This window comes from Pseudophryne corroboree, chromosome 7, assembly GCF_028390025.1.
Source record: "Pseudophryne corroboree isolate aPseCor3 chromosome 7, aPseCor3.hap2, whole genome shotgun sequence".
NCBI lineage: Eukaryota > Metazoa > Chordata > Amphibia > Anura > Myobatrachidae > Pseudophryne > Pseudophryne corroboree.
Window position 1 is genome coordinate 129,074,393 of NC_086450.1, and position 17,485 is coordinate 129,091,877.

Below are 17,485 nucleotides of genomic sequence, written 5' to 3' on the forward strand. Positions count from 1 at the left end.
GAACAGCATCTCCATAACAAGATGCTATCATTGCCATACAGTACTTCATGGTGGAAATAGTGTTTCCTAACTGGTGTCCACTGTTTGATTGCACTAGACATAACTTTTTGTAGTATCTTACAGTTACAGATGTAATTTTGCCATCTATTTTACAAGCAGTATATTTTGTTTTATTCAGAGATAGGAATTACATATTGCGTCCCGTCAATGTAGGCGTGTTTTGCATATTGCCTTGGTGATTGCTGATCCATATGTATTATCTCACATCAAAGCTACAAACTTCTTCAGCACATTTGATGTCACAGTTGGAGTTGCACTAGCTTCTCTAATTAGTACCTTTCCTGTCCAGTAGCTATGGGGCCATCTAACCGTAGTGTTATCATGTTGCTTCTGGGAAATGGAGGGCATTGAGCTCTGAGTGAAGTTCAATGCCCTTTAAATGTGTTGTATACCCCTCTCCCCTCCCCCCAACCAGAGCAATGACTAGACATTTTGGTGCACTGAGCCAGAAAAGGCAATGCTCCCCCCCCCCCCCCCCCATAATTTTCAAACAGGGACATAAGGTGAGCACTTGTGCTCAGTGAAAGCACTTGCTATGATGTCCCTTCCCACTATATATATATATTTATATATATATAGTCACATTATTATTACCACCAGCTAATAGCCAGAATAACAGCTTCGCAGCCCCATATGCAGCAGGGTTCACTGAACTGTCATTTTAGACACACGCCTGGTAGCCCCCAGGTTCATTTTGATAGTAAGCTGCTTAACTGTAGTGTGTCAGTCGTCCCTCACGCACATTCATAGCAGACGTTCACCACTAACCTCAGTGGCACGTGGTGCTCCGCAGTTTCCACGTTGGTTATACGCAATGGTGCCATTTGTCCAGTCACGATACCCCTTCACCACAGCAGCACGCGAACAGTTGCACCACCATAGTTACGGCCCTGACCCTTCCTCACTTTTCTGCCTCTCTAGATCAGTATCTCTTACGTGTTTGATATTTTCTCATGTTTGCATACTGAATCAGCATGTTTAATTAACAACAAACTCATTGCAACAATACTTGACTAAAACAATATAATACCTGACAATATATATATTATTGAATACAGTGAGAGAGAGTATGCCTTGGTGCTTGATAAAAGGCTGGAAGATTTGATATGAATGGTCAAGGGCAGAAGCTGTGGTTCCAATGTCTTCTACAAGGTGCTGTAGTGAGGTGCAGTAATGTAGCATAGGGGCACAGATAGAGGTTTCACCCCCATCAAAAGCATTCACTTTCATCATCCCAACAGCACCCCCACCCTGTCATAATAATTCACTTTTAACACCCCATAATAGTTCTTACTTTTCTACTTCTACTCTTCAGTCTGCAGCCTATCTTCCGGTCTGCTCCTCAGCCGGTGTAGATGCTGCTATGGTGCAGGTGCCCCTTCAGTACTGGTTCCCGGAGGGGACCTCCTCCATTATCTCTGGTTGTCCTCCCAACCAGCGTGAAATCACAGGCCATGGGGAAGTTAACAAACTTGACAAGTATGCATTGCTGAATTTATTCATGGTCTTGTATAGAAGTAATGGAAACACATCATCTGTTCTCACCTCCAATGTCATACTGATATCTGACAATTCATATCATACATGGAATAACTGCTTCAAATGGTGTTCAGGATTAATTCTGGTTAGCAATACTTTGAAGAATTTCAAGTAACAGTACAGTAGAAAATTGTAAGCTTGCGAGCAGGGCCTTCCTACCTCTATGTCTGTCTGTTTTTACAAGTTTTGTTCTATTACTGTTATTCTAATTGTAAAGCGCAATGGAATATGCTGCGCTATATAAGAAATTGTTAATAAATAAAATAGAAAAGAACAGAAAGGCAAAATCTGCTTGACAAGTCATAGGTCACTGCATTGCGGTTTAGTGGTGCTGATTTCACCTTCCAGACCGGTAGCAATGAGGGGATCTGGTTCGTAAATGATTACATTCAATACTATGTTTATAGTAGGCATATGATAAGTAAATTCCAAATCTACTTTTAGATTCTGATTCTGATTAAGAGAAAAAAATAATAATAATAACTTTGCACCTGGACAAACAATGTTGCAATGCAAGGGGTGCATATTTTTGCATGCTGACTAAATACTAGCTGCTTTTGCATGTAGACCACAAATGCTGGGAAGCTTTATTTTTTACACTGCAATTTGGATTTAAGCTTGGGCACATTTGACTCTGGTAACTGGTTGTGACCACCTTTAATCTCTCTGCTCATTTCAAATCTGCCCCACCTGCAGTGCAACATGGTTTTTCCAAGATGCTAAGTTACTTGATTTGTTTACTTTGATACCAACTCAGAATCAACCCTATTTTGTGTATTTTATTCATATTAATAAACCTACAGTATGTTGTTTGGATACCATGTGTGAGTGTATTACAGGCGGTACAGGGGACATCACCATAGTTAAGCTGGCACATTTTGTTATATCTACAAGCCTCGTCACTTGGTAGGCTATAGAGTTGTGTATTAGACATTAGTGTATTATTTAGTTTGGTACATTTCCATGTAACATAGTAACATAGTAACTAAGGTTGAAAAAAGACAATTGTCCATCGAGTTCAATCTGTGTGTGGTCTCCTATGCAGTTTTATTTTAGGACTAGTTATTTTTATGTTTGGACTAGTTATATTAACTATAATGCGTGACTACACACCATAACCCTGAATATCTTTAACCAATAGGAATTTATCTAACCCATTCTTAAAGGTGTTGACTGAGTCCGCCGTTACTACTCTCTCAGGCTGGGAATTCCAAACACGTATTGTCCTTACTGTGAAAAAACCTTTTCGCCTCAATGTGCGGAAACTCCGTCTCCTCTAACCTAAGCGAGTGACCACGTGTCCTCTGTGCTGATCTCATTGAAAACAGGTCCCTCTCAAGCTCTGTGTATTGACCCCTTATATATTTGTAGATGTTGATCATGTCCCCTCTTAGTCTCCTCTTTTCCAATGTAAACATGCCTAGCCTTGCAAGCCGTTCCTCGTATTCCAGCGTCTCCATGCCCTTAATGAGTTTGGTCGCCCGCCTCTGAACCTTTTCTAGCTCCAGGATATCCTTTTTGTAATATGGTGCCCAAAATTGCACACAGTATTCAAGATGTGACCTCAATAGTGATTTATATAATTGGAGTATAATACTCTTGTCCCTTGCATCAATTCCTCGTTTTATGCATGCTAATATCTTATTAGCCTTCTTTGCTGCACTCTTACTTTGGGTACTGCTGCTTAATTTGTTATCTATGTGAACCCCTAAGTCTTTTTCCAGTAGAGAATCCCCTAATATTACCCCATTTAATATGTAGGTGTTATTTTTGGTCTTACCACCACAGTGCATTTGTCTGTGTTGAATCTCAGTCTCCATTTTGCTGCCCATGCTTCCAGTTTAATTAAGTTGTTCTGAAGAGACTCAGCATCCCCTTCCGTATTTATAACCTTACACAATTTGGTATCATCTGCAAAAATTGACACCATGCTCTCTAGACCTGCTGTTAGGTCGTTGATGAAAATGTTGAACAAAAGTGGTCCAAGTACAGACCCTTGTGGCACACCACTTAGCACTTTAACACAATATCTACTAGTTTTCAGCCCATCAAAATGACGGAACAACATAACAGTTATGTCAGCGCGGGTGGCTGTACGCACCCAAGTGGAGCAACACTTGAACTACTCCATCAGGCTCCATGTAGTGCCTACTGCAAACCTCCCAACATTACCCTCTCCAGGAGGGACAAAATGCTCTTCTTCTGGTCTTATTTCTTAATTTATGATTGCCAGCACCTGTTTTGAACAGATTAATGGATAAGAAAGGTGTTTCAGCACAGGTGTTGGCAATCATAAATTAAGAGGGAAGTCCAGGAGCTGAGCATTCTGTCCCTCTGGAGATGGTCATGTTGGGAGGTATGCTACTGGTGTGCAAAACACTTGACTTCCCCCATAGAGGTGAGGAGCAGCGTTAGCTTGTATCATATTGGATGTATATATTTCTATTGCAAGAGGGCTGGGGGGGGGGGGGTTCCGCACTTACCCACTTTTCTAAATTAGTGTTATTTAAATATCAGGTACCATAGTAAGAACCAACATTGTACAGTTATACTCCAAATAGGTTAGTCTAATAACTCTGTTGGTCGTGCACCCTAGAGTTATAATTGTAACTGGCAACAATGAAAGACAAGGAAAACTCTTTTTGTTGGGGCATTGGAAGAAATGGAGAATTAATGTAGTTAAAACATCAGAAAAATCTTTTATTGGTATGCATTAAAAACAGGTGTGGTTTCTATACATCACGACACTTGGTGCTTTATACAGGAAAACAAGGGGTGTAGTATGTGATGCCGGCGGTCGGGCTCCCGGCGGCCAGCATACCGGCGCTGGAATCCCGACTGCCGGCATACCGACCGATGGCATACCGACAGCTGGGCAAGCGCAAATGAGCCCCTTGCGGGCTCGCTGCTCTCGCCATGCTGCGGGCACGGTGGTGCGCTACGCGTGCCACGCTATCTATTCTCCCTCCAGGGGGGTCATAAACCCCCACGAGGGAGAAAAGCTGTTGGTATGCCGGCGGTCAGGATTCCGTCGCCGGTATGCTGGTCGACGGGAGCCCGGCCGCTGGCAAACTGAAGACCACCCAAAAACAAGACATATATTGTGATAAACAAAACATGAATGTTGCACAGCAAGCAATCTTTATGATATATAATGAAATACAAGGGCGTAGCTACCATAGGTGCAGGCAGTGCAGCTGCTATGGGGCCCAGAGCTGAGAGGGGCCCACCTGCTCTGTCACAGTTACATGTGCTATATACATGTTTCGCCATTTGGTAGTACGTACAGTAGGGGTCCTTTCAAACTTTTTCCTTCGGGCCTGCAATATATCTAGGTATGCCCCTGGACCTGCTCATTGTAGTGTGGTATAAAATGAACTGGGGGGTATTTTAATGTTATATAATATGAACCGAGGGCACTGTAATAAGGCACAATATGAATGGTGAGCACTATATATCATAATGTGAATTGGGGGTACTGTGCGGCATAATGTGTACTAGTGGCTCTGAAATGTGACATAGGGTGAGCTTAAGCACTACTGCAATTCATAAAGAAACTAGGGCACTACTATGGGGCATAACATTAAATAAGGCTCTACCATGGTTCAGAAAATGAACCAGGGCATTATTATAGGGCATAAAATTAACAACTGCTGCAGAGAAGTATCTCTCTAGAAGCATCGGGATGGGGGCCCATTCAAAATGTTGCTATGGGGCCCACAAAGTTCTGGCTACGCCCCTGATGATATACAAAAATAATTTGTTATGTAACAGCCAATTGTGTGGGTGGCTCTCAATAAAAGTGTAAGTCACTCTTTTTTATGGCTGTATTTATTGGTCATGTGCAGAAAAAACATATAGTAATAATGGACAAAAGTACATAAACTTTTAAAAAGAGGCAAAATATCTTTTGGTTTTGGATACCTGAGTAGTTTTAATAAATATTATATAATTCCTACATATATACGGTATCCAAAATATATTGCACAGGCAAGTCTCGATTACTGATAAACAGTGATCTGATAGTAACTTATAGATACAAGTATTATACATATCTTCTTTTAGTGTATAGTTGATATTTGACTATAGTTTTCCCTTAAGTGGGTAGTAAATATCAAAGACTCACTCCCAATTGTCTCTGCATCTACTTTCCATTCGTGTGTTACAAATGAACAGTGAACGAGTGGGTGAGATAATTATAAGAGATCAGTGCCGGAGTAGAGTGAAAGATAGATGGAGTGCAGAGAATCTGCTTTTGAGACCTAAAACCGGTCACACTCCCTGGTGGAGAAACCAGTGCAGGGAGTGTGTGCCAGCACAGTCCCAATGAGAGTCCCCTGAATTGGAGTTTGAAGTTCTGAGGTACAAATAAGATGGATAAACAGTAAATATGGTAATTTGCAGATAAAAAGTAAAGTAATACTTATCAGAGACTTGTGTAATGTGCTGGTTCTGGTCCTGTGCACGGGACCTGGACACGTGTTTCACCGGGTAATTGGCTTGTTCACCAAGTGTGAACACTTGGCGAACAAACCAATTTCCCGGCGAAACATGTGCCCAAGGTTGGAGGTTCCAGGTCCCGTGCACAGGACCAGAACCAGCACATTACACAAGTCTCTGATAAGTATTAATTTACTTTTTATCTGCAAATTACCATATTTACTGTTTATCCATCTTATTTGTACCTCATAACTTCAAACTCCAATTCAGGGGACTCTCATTGGGACTGTGCTGGCACACACTCCCTGCACTGGTTTCTCCACCAGGGAGTGTGACCGGTTTTAGGTCTCAAAAGCAGATCCTCTGCACTCCATCTATCTTTCACTCTACTCCGGCACTGATCTCTTGTAATTATCTCACCCAACCGTTATCTTATCATTTGTAACACACAAACAGAGGCAGAACTCTGGGAGGCAATTGAGTCATCTGCCCCCGGGCTCCTGCTCTGAAGGGGGGCACCTCTCTTCCCATTCTGTGACACCATTGAATTAAGTTAATTGATAGCTGCCACTGTCTTTTCAGTGGCCGACTTCCTCACTGGTCCCTGCACCTTACAAATCACACCCTCTTTATTATACTGTAGATTAGTGATGAGCGGGTTCGGTTCCTCGTAAACCGAACCCCCCCGAACTTCACCCATTTTACACGGGTCCGAGGCATACTCGGATTCTCCCGTATGGCTCGGTTAATCCGAGCGCGCCCGAACGTCATCATCCCGCTGTCGGATTCTCGCGAGATTCGGATTCTATATAAGGAGCCGCGCGTCGCCGCCATTTTCACTCGTGCATTGGAAATGTTAGGGAGAGGACGTGGCTGGCGTCCTCTCCGTTTATTAATGTTGCTGCAAATATTTGTGCTTATTGCTTAATTGTGGGGACTGGGGAGCAGCTGTATTATATAGGAGGAGTACAGTGCAGAGTTTTGCTGATCAGTGACCACCAGTTTTATCCGTTCTCTGCCTGAAAAACGCTCCATATCTGTGCTCAGTGTGCTGCATATATCTGTGCTCACACTGCTTTATTGTGGGGACTGGGGACCAGCAGTATTATATAGGAGGAGTACAGTGCAGAGTTTTGCTGACCAGTGACCACCAGTATTATACGTTGTCTGCCTGAAAAATGCTCCATATCTGTGCTCAGTGTGCTGCATATATCTGTGCTCACACTACTTTATTGTGGGTACTGGGGACCAGCAGTATTATATAGGAGGAGTACAGTGCAGAGTTTTGCTGACCAGTGACCACCAGTATTATACGTTGTCTGCCTGAAAAACGCTCCATATCTGTGCTCAGTGTGCTGCATATATCTGTGCTCACACTGCTTTATTGTGGGGACTGGGGACCAGCAGTATTATATAGGAGGAGTACAGTGCAGAGTTTTGCTGACAGTGACCACCAGTATATATAGCAGTACGGTACAGAAGTCCACTGCTCTACCTACTTCTGTGTCGTCAAGTATACTATTCATCTAGATTCTATACCTGTGGTGCATTTTAGTTTTGCAGTTTGCTGACAGTGACCACCAGTATATATAGCAGTACGGTACGGAAGGCCACTGCTCTACCTACCTCTGTGTCGTCAGGTATACTATCCATCTAGATTCTATACCTGTGGTGCATTTTAGTTTTGCAGTTTGCTGACAGTGACCACCAGTATATATAGCAGTACGGTACGGAAGGCCACTGCTCTACCTACCTCTGTGTCGTCAAGTATACTATCCATCTAGATTCTATACCTGTGGTGCATTTTAGTTTGCAGTTTGCTGACAGTGACCACCAGTATATATAGCAGTACGGTACGGAAGGCCACTGCTCTACCTACCTCTGTGTCGTCAAGTATACTATCCATCTAGATTCTATACCTGTGGTGCATTTTAGTTTTGCAGTTTGCTGACAGTGACCACCAGTATATATAGCAGTACGGTACGGAAGGCCACTGCTCTACCTACCTCTGTGTTGTCAAGTATACTATCCATCCATACCTGTGGTGTATTTCAGTTGTGCGCAGTATATATAGTAGTAGGCCATTGCTATTGATACTGGCACATAATTCCACACATTAAAAAATTGAGAACAAAAATGTGGAAGTTAAAATAGGGAAAGATCAAGATCCACTTCCACCTCGTGCTGAAGCTGCTGCCACTAGTCATGGCCGAGACGATGAAATGCCATCAACGTCGTCTGCCAAGGCCAATGCCCAATGTCATAGTAGAGAGCATGTAAAATCCAAAAAACAAAAGTTCAGTAAAATGACCCAAAAATCAAAATTGAAAGCGTCTGATGAGAAGCGTAAACTTGCCAATATGCCATTTACGATACGGAGTGGCAAGGAACGGCTGAGGCCCTGGCCTATGTTCATGGCTAGTGGTTCAGATTCACATGAGGATGGAAGCACTCATCCTCTCGCTAGAAAAATGAAAAGACTTAAGCTGGCAAAAGCACAGCAAAGAACTGTGCATTCTTCTAAATCACAAATCCCCAAGGAGAGTCCAATTGTGTCGGTTGCGATGCCTGACCTTCCCAACACTGGACGGGAAGAGCTTGCGCCTTCCACCATTTGCACGCCCCCTGCAAGTGCTGGAAGGAGCACCCGCAGTCCAGTTCCTGATAGTCAAATTGAAGATGTCACTGTTGAAGTACACCAGGATGAGGATATGGGTGTTGCTGGCGCTGGGGAGGAAATTGACAAGGAGGATTCTGATGGTGAGGTAGTTTGTTTAAGTCAGGCACCCGGGGAGACACCTGTTGTCCGTGGGACGAATATGGCCATTGACATGCCTGGTCAAAATACAAAAAAAAATCACCTCTTCGGTGTGGAATTATTTCAACACAAATGCGGACAACAGGTGTCAAGCCGTGTGTTGCCTTTCTCAAGCTGTAATAAGTAGGGGTAAGGACATTAACCACCTAGGAACATCCTCCCTTATACGTCACCTGGACCGCATTCATCAGAAGTCAGTGACAAGTTAAAAAACTTTGGATGACAGCTGAAGCAGTCCACTGACCACTAAATCCCTTCCTCTTGTAACCAAGCTCTTGCAAACCACACCACCAACTCCCTTAGTGTCAATTTCCACCTTACACAGGAAAGCCAATAGTCCTGCAGGCCATGTCACTGGCAAGTCTGACGAGTCCTCTCCTGCCTGGGATTCCTCCGATGCATCCTCCTTCACATTCTCCCGCAACTGGGGGTGCGAGGAAAAGGCTAAGAATTCCGAGCCCACCCGCTGGCGGTGATGCAGAGCAGTCTGGAGCGAGTGCTGACATCTGGTCCGAACTGAAGGACCTGCCAACGATTACTGACATGTCGTCTACTGTCACTGCATATGATTCTGTCACCATTGAAAGAATGGTGGAGGATTATATGAGTGACCGCATCCAAGTAGGCACGTCAGACAGTCCGTACGTATACTGGCAGGAAAAATAGGCAATTTGGAGGCCCTTGCACAAACTGGCTTTATTCTACCTAAGTTGCCCTCCCTCCAGTGTGTACTCCGAAAGAGTGTTTAGTGCAGCCGCTCACCTTGTCAGCAATCGGCGTACGAGGTTACTTCCAGAAAATGTGGAGAAGATGATGTTCATCAAAATGAATTATAATCAATTCCTCCGTGGAGACATTCACCAGCAATTGCCTCCAGAAAGTACACAGGGATCTGAGATAGTGGATTCCAGTGGGGACGAATTAATAATCTGTGAGGAGGGGGATGTACACAGTGAAAGGGGTGAGGAATCGGAGGATGATGATGAGGTGGACATCTTGCCTCTGTAGAGCCAGTTTGTGCAAGGAGAGATTGATTGCTTCTTTTTTGGTGGGGGCCCAAACCAACCAGTCATTTCAGTCACAGTCGTGTGGCAGACCCTGTCGCCGAAATGATGGGTTCGTTAAAGTGTGCATGTCCTGTTTATACAACATAAGGGTGGGTGGGAGGGCCCAAGGACAATTCCATCTTGCACCTCTTTTTTCTTTCATTTTTCTTTGCATCATGTGCTGTTTGGGGACTATTTTTTTAAGTGCCATCCTGTCTGACACTGCAGTGCCACTCCTAGATGGGCCAGGTGTTTGTGTCGGCCACTTGTGTCGCTTAGCTTAGTCACACAGCGACCTTGGTGCGCCTCTTTTTTTCTTTGCATAATGTGCTGTTTGGGGACAATTTTTTTGAAGTGCCATGCTGTCTGACACTGCAGTGCCACTCCTAGATGGACCAGGTGTTTGTGTCGGCCACTTGTGTCGCTTAGCTTAGTCACACAGCGACCTTGGTGCACCTCTTTTTTTCTTTGCATAATGTGCTGTTTGGGGACAATTTTTTTTAAGTGCCATCCTGTCTGACACTGCAGTGCCACTCCTAGATGGGCCAGGTGTTTGTGTCGGCCACTTGTGTCGCTTAGCTTAGTCACACAGCGACCTTGGTGCGCCTCTTTTTTTCTTTGCATCATGTGCTGTTTGGGGACAATTTTTTTAAGTGCCATCCTGTCTGACACTGCAGTGCCATTTCTAGATGGGCCAGGTGTTTGTGTCGGCCACTTGTGTCGCTTAGCTTAGTCACACAGCGACCTTGGTGCCCCTCTTTTTTTCTTTGCATCATGTGCTGTTTGGGGACTATTTTTTTGAAGTGCCATCCTGCCTGACACTGCATTGCCACTCCTAGATGGGCCAGGTGTTTGTGTCGGCCACTTGTGTCGCTTAGCTTAGCCATCCAGCGAATTCGGTGCAAATTTTAGGACTAAAAATAATATTGTGAGGTGTGAGGTGTTCAGAATAGACTGAAAATGAGTGTAAATTATGGTTATTGAGGTTAATAATACTATGGGATCAAAATGACCCCCAAATTCTATGATTTAAGCTGTTTTTGAGGTTTTTTTGTAAAAAAACACCCGAATCCAAAACACACCCGAATCCGACAAAAAAATTTCAGGGAGGTTTTGGCAAAACGCGTCCGAATCCAAAACACAACCGCGGAACCGAATCCAAAACCCGAAAAATTTCCGGTGCACATCTCTACTGTAGATACACATTTTACAAGTATCACACCCAGGATTAGAAACCACGTCCTATTACACTGGAAGCAGACACCTTGCTGATGAAGCTGTTTGCTCCTGTTTAGGAAATATGAACATTTTAACTATATGACTATATGAAGACACTTCTCTGACAATTACACGTAACTTCATATAGTTAGAATTCTCATGCTTCCTCTACAGGAGCAAATAACTCCATCAGTAAAGTGTCTGCTGTTAGTGTAACAGGTCATGGGTCCTAATCCTGGGTATGACTGCTAAGAAATGTGCGATTTAAAATAAGACAATTAAATGTATAAATACAGTATATACATCTTTTTCAGAACACCACACACACACACACACACACACACACACACACACACACACACACACACACACACACACACACACACACACACACACACACACACACCTTAATATTGGAAATAGGGGGACACCAATATTTATCTTGCCTCCGGGCAGCTGGGACGAACTTACGCCACTGCACACGAATATACAGTATGTTTTTTCTGCACATGACCAATAAATACTTAAACTTTTATTGAGAGCCACCCACAAAATTGTCTGTTACATACCAAATAATTTTTGAATATCATTATATATCAAAAAGATTACTTGCTGTGCAACATTCATGTTTTGTCTATCACAATATATGTCTTGTTTTTGTGTACCTGTATAAAGCACCAAGTGTCGTGATGTATAGAAGCCACACCTGTTTTTAACGCATACCAATAAAAAGATTTTTCTGATGTTTTAACTACATTAATTCTTCATTTCTTCCAAGCGTGCCACAACAAAAAGAGTTTTCCTTTTCTTTCCTTGTTGCCATATATATATTTCTGCAAGAAGAAGCAATTGTCATGTACAATTTTAAAATAATTGTATGAAATTAGCATAATCAGACAAGCTGTAGCTTGTAATTAAATTATAGTTTTAAAATTGAAACATATGAAGTTCTACCACACGGAGAGAGCAGTAATTGCAACAATTTTCTTATAGTCTATGTTCAATTATTATAAAATTAATATTGCATTTATAAAACAGCATATTTATATTATTGTACTTAATTACAGATTCCCACTGTATAAAAGAGTGACGTTATCTATTATAATAACACACTTGCAGACTCCTCTCGGCTACTGGAATGAAGTGAGTATGATAGGGATGTTGTTAGGACCTGAGGCGTAGATTTATTAAAGTCTGAAAAAATAAAATGTGTTGGCCTTTCGGTTGCTATGGGCACCACCACCACTTTTCATTTTTCAAGCTTTAGTAAAGTTACTCCTAGTGCCCCATACTCACTAGACGAGAAAGTAAAAGATATCGCTCACAAGGGCCATCTTGAGCAATGGCCCTCATTCCGAGTCGTTCGCTCGGTATTTTTCATCGCATTGCAGTGAAATTCCGCTTAGTGCGCATGCGCAATATTCGCACTGCGACTGCGCCAAGTAACTTTGCTATGTAGAAAGTAATTTTACTCACGGCTTTTTCATCGCTCCGGCGATCGTAATGTGATTGACAGGAAATGGGTGTTACTGGGCGGAAACACGGCGTTTTATGGGCGTGTGGCTGAAAACGCTACCGTTTCCGGAAAAAACGCAGGAGTGGCCGGAGAAACGGGGGAGTGGTTGGGCGAACGCTGGGTGTGTTTGTGACGTCAAACCAGGAACGACAAGCACTGAACTGATCGCACAGGCAGAGTAAGTCTGGAGCTACTCTAAAACTGCTAAGTAGTTTGTGCTCGCAATATTGCGAATACATCGGTCGCAATTTTAAGATGCTAAGATACACTCCCAGTAGGCGGCGGCTTAGCGTGTGTAACTCTGCTAAATTCGCCTTGCGACCGATCGGTCGCAATGCGAATGTAGCAGAGTTACACACGCTAAGCCGCCGCCTACTGGGAGTGAATCTTAGCTTCTTAAAAGTGCGACCGAAGTAATCGCAATATTGCGATCACAAACCTCGTAGCAGTTTTGGAGTAGCTTCAAACTTACTCTGCCTGTGCGATCAGTTCAGTGCTTGTCGTTCCTGGTTGATATCACAAACACACCCAGCGTTCGCCCAGGCACTCCCACCGTTTCTCCGGCCACTCCTGCGTTTTTTCCGGAAACGGTAGCGTTTTCAGCCACACGCCCCTAAAACGCTGTGTTTCCGCCCAGTAACTCCCATTTCCTGTCAATCACATTACGATCGCCGGAGCGATGAAAAAGCCGTGAGTAAAATTACTTTCTACATAGCAAAGTTACTTGGCGCAGTCGCAGTGCGAACATTGCGCATGCGTACTAAGCGGATTTTCATTGCGATGCAATGAAAAATACCGAGCGAACAACTCGGAATGAGGGCCTATATCTTTTACTATCTCGTCTACTGGCCCTCATTCCGAGTTGATCGGTCGCAAGGCGAATTTAGCAGAGTTACACACGCTAAGCCGCCGCCTACTGGGAGTGTATCTTAGCATCTTAAAATTGCGACCGATGTAATCGCAATATTGCGATCACAAACTACTTAGCAGTTTTAGATTAGCTTCAGACTTACTCTGCCTGTGCGATCAGTTCAGTGCTTTTCGTTCCTGGTTTGACGTCACAAACACACCCAGCGTTCGCCCAACCACTCCCCCGTTTCTCCGGCCACTCCTGCGTTTTTTCCGGAAACGGTAGCGTTTTCAGCCACACGCCCATAAAACGCCGTGTTTCCGCCCAGTAACACCCATTTCCTGTCAATCACATTACGATCGCCGGAGCGATGAAAAAGCCGTGAGTAAAAATACTTTCTTCATAGCAAAGATACTTGGCGCAGTCGCAGTGCGAATATTGCGCATGCGCACTAAGCGGAATTTCACTGCGATGCGATGAAAAATACCGAGCGAACGACTCGGAATGAGGGCCACTGTGTACACTCAACATCATTAATGATGCACGCTTCCGTGCATCGTTAACAACCCCCTCCCTTGTCTGCAGGGGTGTCAGAACGTTTTTAGGTTGGGGGGGGCAAGATATAATCTCATTTTGGCGCCCCTAAATTGCTGAATTGCTAAAGGCCAGATCCACCTGAAATACATTGAGCAGGCCAGATCCTCATTAAGGGGGTCATTCAGATCTGATCACTGCTGTATGTTTTCGCACAGCGGGCAATCAGGTATTAACTGCACATTGGACAGCAACAAAGGGCATCTCTGGTCAGGGAGGGGATGATGCGAAAAATCCATTGGCACAGGTGTTTGCAAGGTGATTGACAGAAAGAGGCTGTTTGTGGGTGGTAACTGATCGTTTACTGGGAGTGTCCGGAAATCGCAGGTGTCTCCAAGCGTTTTTAGGGAGGGTGTCTGACATCAGCTCCGGCCCCGATCAGCCTGATGGGATCGCACTGTAGGAGTAAGTCCTGGGCTGCGCACACACTGCACACAGTGGATTTTAGTGGATTTTAGCAGCAAATATACACTCCCCTTGGAGGTGGCGACTATTTGAACACAGAACAGCAGAATTAGCACTCCAGCTCTCCCATGCCACTCTAGTTTCCCACCATGTGCCCTATGTAGCAGGGAGAGTAGGTCAAGCACTAGCAGTGCTGGCGTCAAGGTGACTTTTAGTAGTGGCCATGGGAGTTACAGGTAGGGTGAGGGCAGGATGCTGAGGGGGAGTTACAGGGAGGGTGAGGGCAGGATGCTGAGAGGGAGTTACAGGGAGGCTGAGGGCAGGGACGCTGAGGGGGGAGTTACAGGGAGGCTGAGGGCAGGGACGCTGAGGGAGAGTTACAGGGAGGGTGAGGGCAGGATGCTGAGAGGGAGTTACAGGGAGGGTGAGGGAAGGGATGCTGAGGGGGGAGTTACCGGGAGGGTGAGGGCAGGATGCTGAGAGGGAGTTACAGGGAGGGTGAGGGAAGGGATGCTGAGGGGGGAGTTACAGGGAGGCTGAGGGCAGGGACGCTGAGGGAGAGTTACAGGGAGGGTGAGGGCAGGGACGCTGAGGGAGAGTTACAGGGAGGGTGAGGGCAGGGACGCTGAGGGAAAGTTACAGGGAGTGTGAGGGCAGGGACGCTGAGGGAGAGTTACAGGGAGGGTGAGGGCAGGGACGCTGAGGGAGAGTTACAGGGAGGGTGAGGGCAGGATGCTGAAAGGGAGTTACAGGGAGGATGAGGGAAGGGATGCTGAGGGGGGAGTTACAGGGAGGCTGAGGGCAGGGACGCTGAGGGAGAGATACAGGGAGGGTGAGGGCAGGGACGCTGAGGGAGAGTTACAGGGAGTGTGAGGGCAGGGACGCTGAGGGAGAGTTACAGGGAGGGTGAGGGCAGGGACGCTGAGGGAGAGTTACAGGGAGGGTGAGGGCAGGGATGCTGAGGGGGAGTTACAGGGAGGGTGAGGGCAGGGATGCTGAGGGGGAGTTACAGGTAGGGTGAGGGCAGGGACGCTGAGGGGGGAGTTACAGGGAGGCTGAGGGAGAGATACAGGGAGGGTGAGGGCAGGGATGATGAGGGGGAGTTACAGGGAGGGTGAGGGCAGGGATGCTGAGGGGGAGTTACAGGGAGGGTGAGGGCAGGGACGCTGAGGGAGAGTTACAGGGAGTGTGAGGGCAGGGACGCTGAGGGAGAGTTACAGGGAGTGTGAGGGCAGGGACGCTGAGGGGGAGTTACAGGGAGGGTGAGGGCAGGGATGCTGAGGGGGAGTTACAGGGAGGGTGAGGGCAGGGATGCTGAGGGGGAGTTACAGGGAGGGTGAGGGCAGGATGCTGAGAGGGAGTAACAGGGAGGATGAGGGCAGGAATGCTGACAGGGAGTTAGAAGGCGTGTGAGGAGCACTGAGGGTGGAGTTAGAGGGAGGATGAGGGCTGGGACACTGAGGGGGGAGTTACAGGGAGGGTGAGGGCAGGGACACTGACGGGGAGTTACAGGGAGGCTGAAGGCAGGGGCACTGAGGGCGGAGTTACAGGGAGGGTGAGAGTAGGAATGCTGAGGGGGTAGTTACAGGGAGGGTGAGGGCAGGGGCGCCGAGAGTGGACTTACAAGGAGAGTGAGGGAAGGGGCCTATAAAAATAGCTTTATTAGAATAAATAAAATACTCTATATCCAAGTGTGGATTAAACATTCATATACAGATTATAATATATGAAGAGCCATCCCCCCCCCCCCAACTGTCGATTACCATATATTTGGAGTGTAAGTGCCTCCTCTCTTCTTTAAGAAAAGGCAGCAGCCTGTCACACGTGGGTTTCTGTCTGTGTGCTGCGGAGATCCCTTTGATTTGGAGCAGCCCACTGGGGAGGCGGAGCTCGGGACTCGGAGACCTGGGCGGGTGGGCGGCACATCTCTTCATGCCGCCGGCGCCGCTGCTGAGCTGCCTGTGGTAAGTGAGACAGGCTCTGGCAGCAGCGGCAGCAACAGGCAGGACAGTGTGGCTCCCTTAGTAAGGAGGCAGAGAGGGGGGAGCCGCTTTTCATGCTGCTGGAGCAGCTGCTGCCTGTCTCAGTGCCGGTAGCAACAGCAGCACTTCTCAGCAAGGAGGTGTGACATGGTGAGGGTAACGGGTGGATAGCTGGTGACATGGTGAGGGTGACGGATGGATAGTGTGTGAGAGGGTGAGGGTGACAGGGGGATAGCGGGTGACATGGTGAGGGTGACAGGGGTATAGTGGATGATAGGGCACAGTCAACCTCCTAACCCCGCCCTCCCACTGCACAATGGCAGGGGATGCCTCCCAGCAGCATAGACAGCCTCCTCTCCCCTTTATCCCCCCATCACAGGGAATGATTCCAGTGTCACAGGTAGCTTCCTCCCCCTCCCCCACTGTCACAGGGGATGATGCCTCCAGCCGCCTCTTCCATCTCTCCTCCATGCTGTCCCCGGGGATGCCTCCAGCCGCAGAGTCCACAGCCAGCCGCACAGTCCCGCTCACCTCTGTAGATCCGCCGCCTGCATCCATCGCGCAGGGAGAGATCCTCCTCCCTCATGCTGATGGCCGGGAAGCTCGCACCTCACAGAGCAGAGCTCAAGGAGGCGGAGCTCCTCTGGCTGCAGGCATGCTGCTGCTGCCGTTGCTGCTGTGTGACAAGCAGCGCAGCGGCAAGCAATAACAATTTAAAAAAATGCCTAAAAATGACAGGGGAGGGTCCGCACCGGACCTGGGACGCTCACTGCACGGAGCGGAGGATGTAATGTGCGGTCTTTCACGTGACCGCACATCGCTCCTCCGCTCCTCCTGTATCTTGATCGGCACCTCTCTATGTTTGGGGGGGTGCTGCCCCCTTGCCCCCCCAGTTCTGACGCCTCTGCTTGTCTGAACAGTTCAGACGAGGAAGGACCTTGTTAACGAGAGCCATGCTGCAGCCCGCGCTCCTCCCCGTCGCTCCCCCTGCCGTCACTCCCTCCCCACCAGCATCGG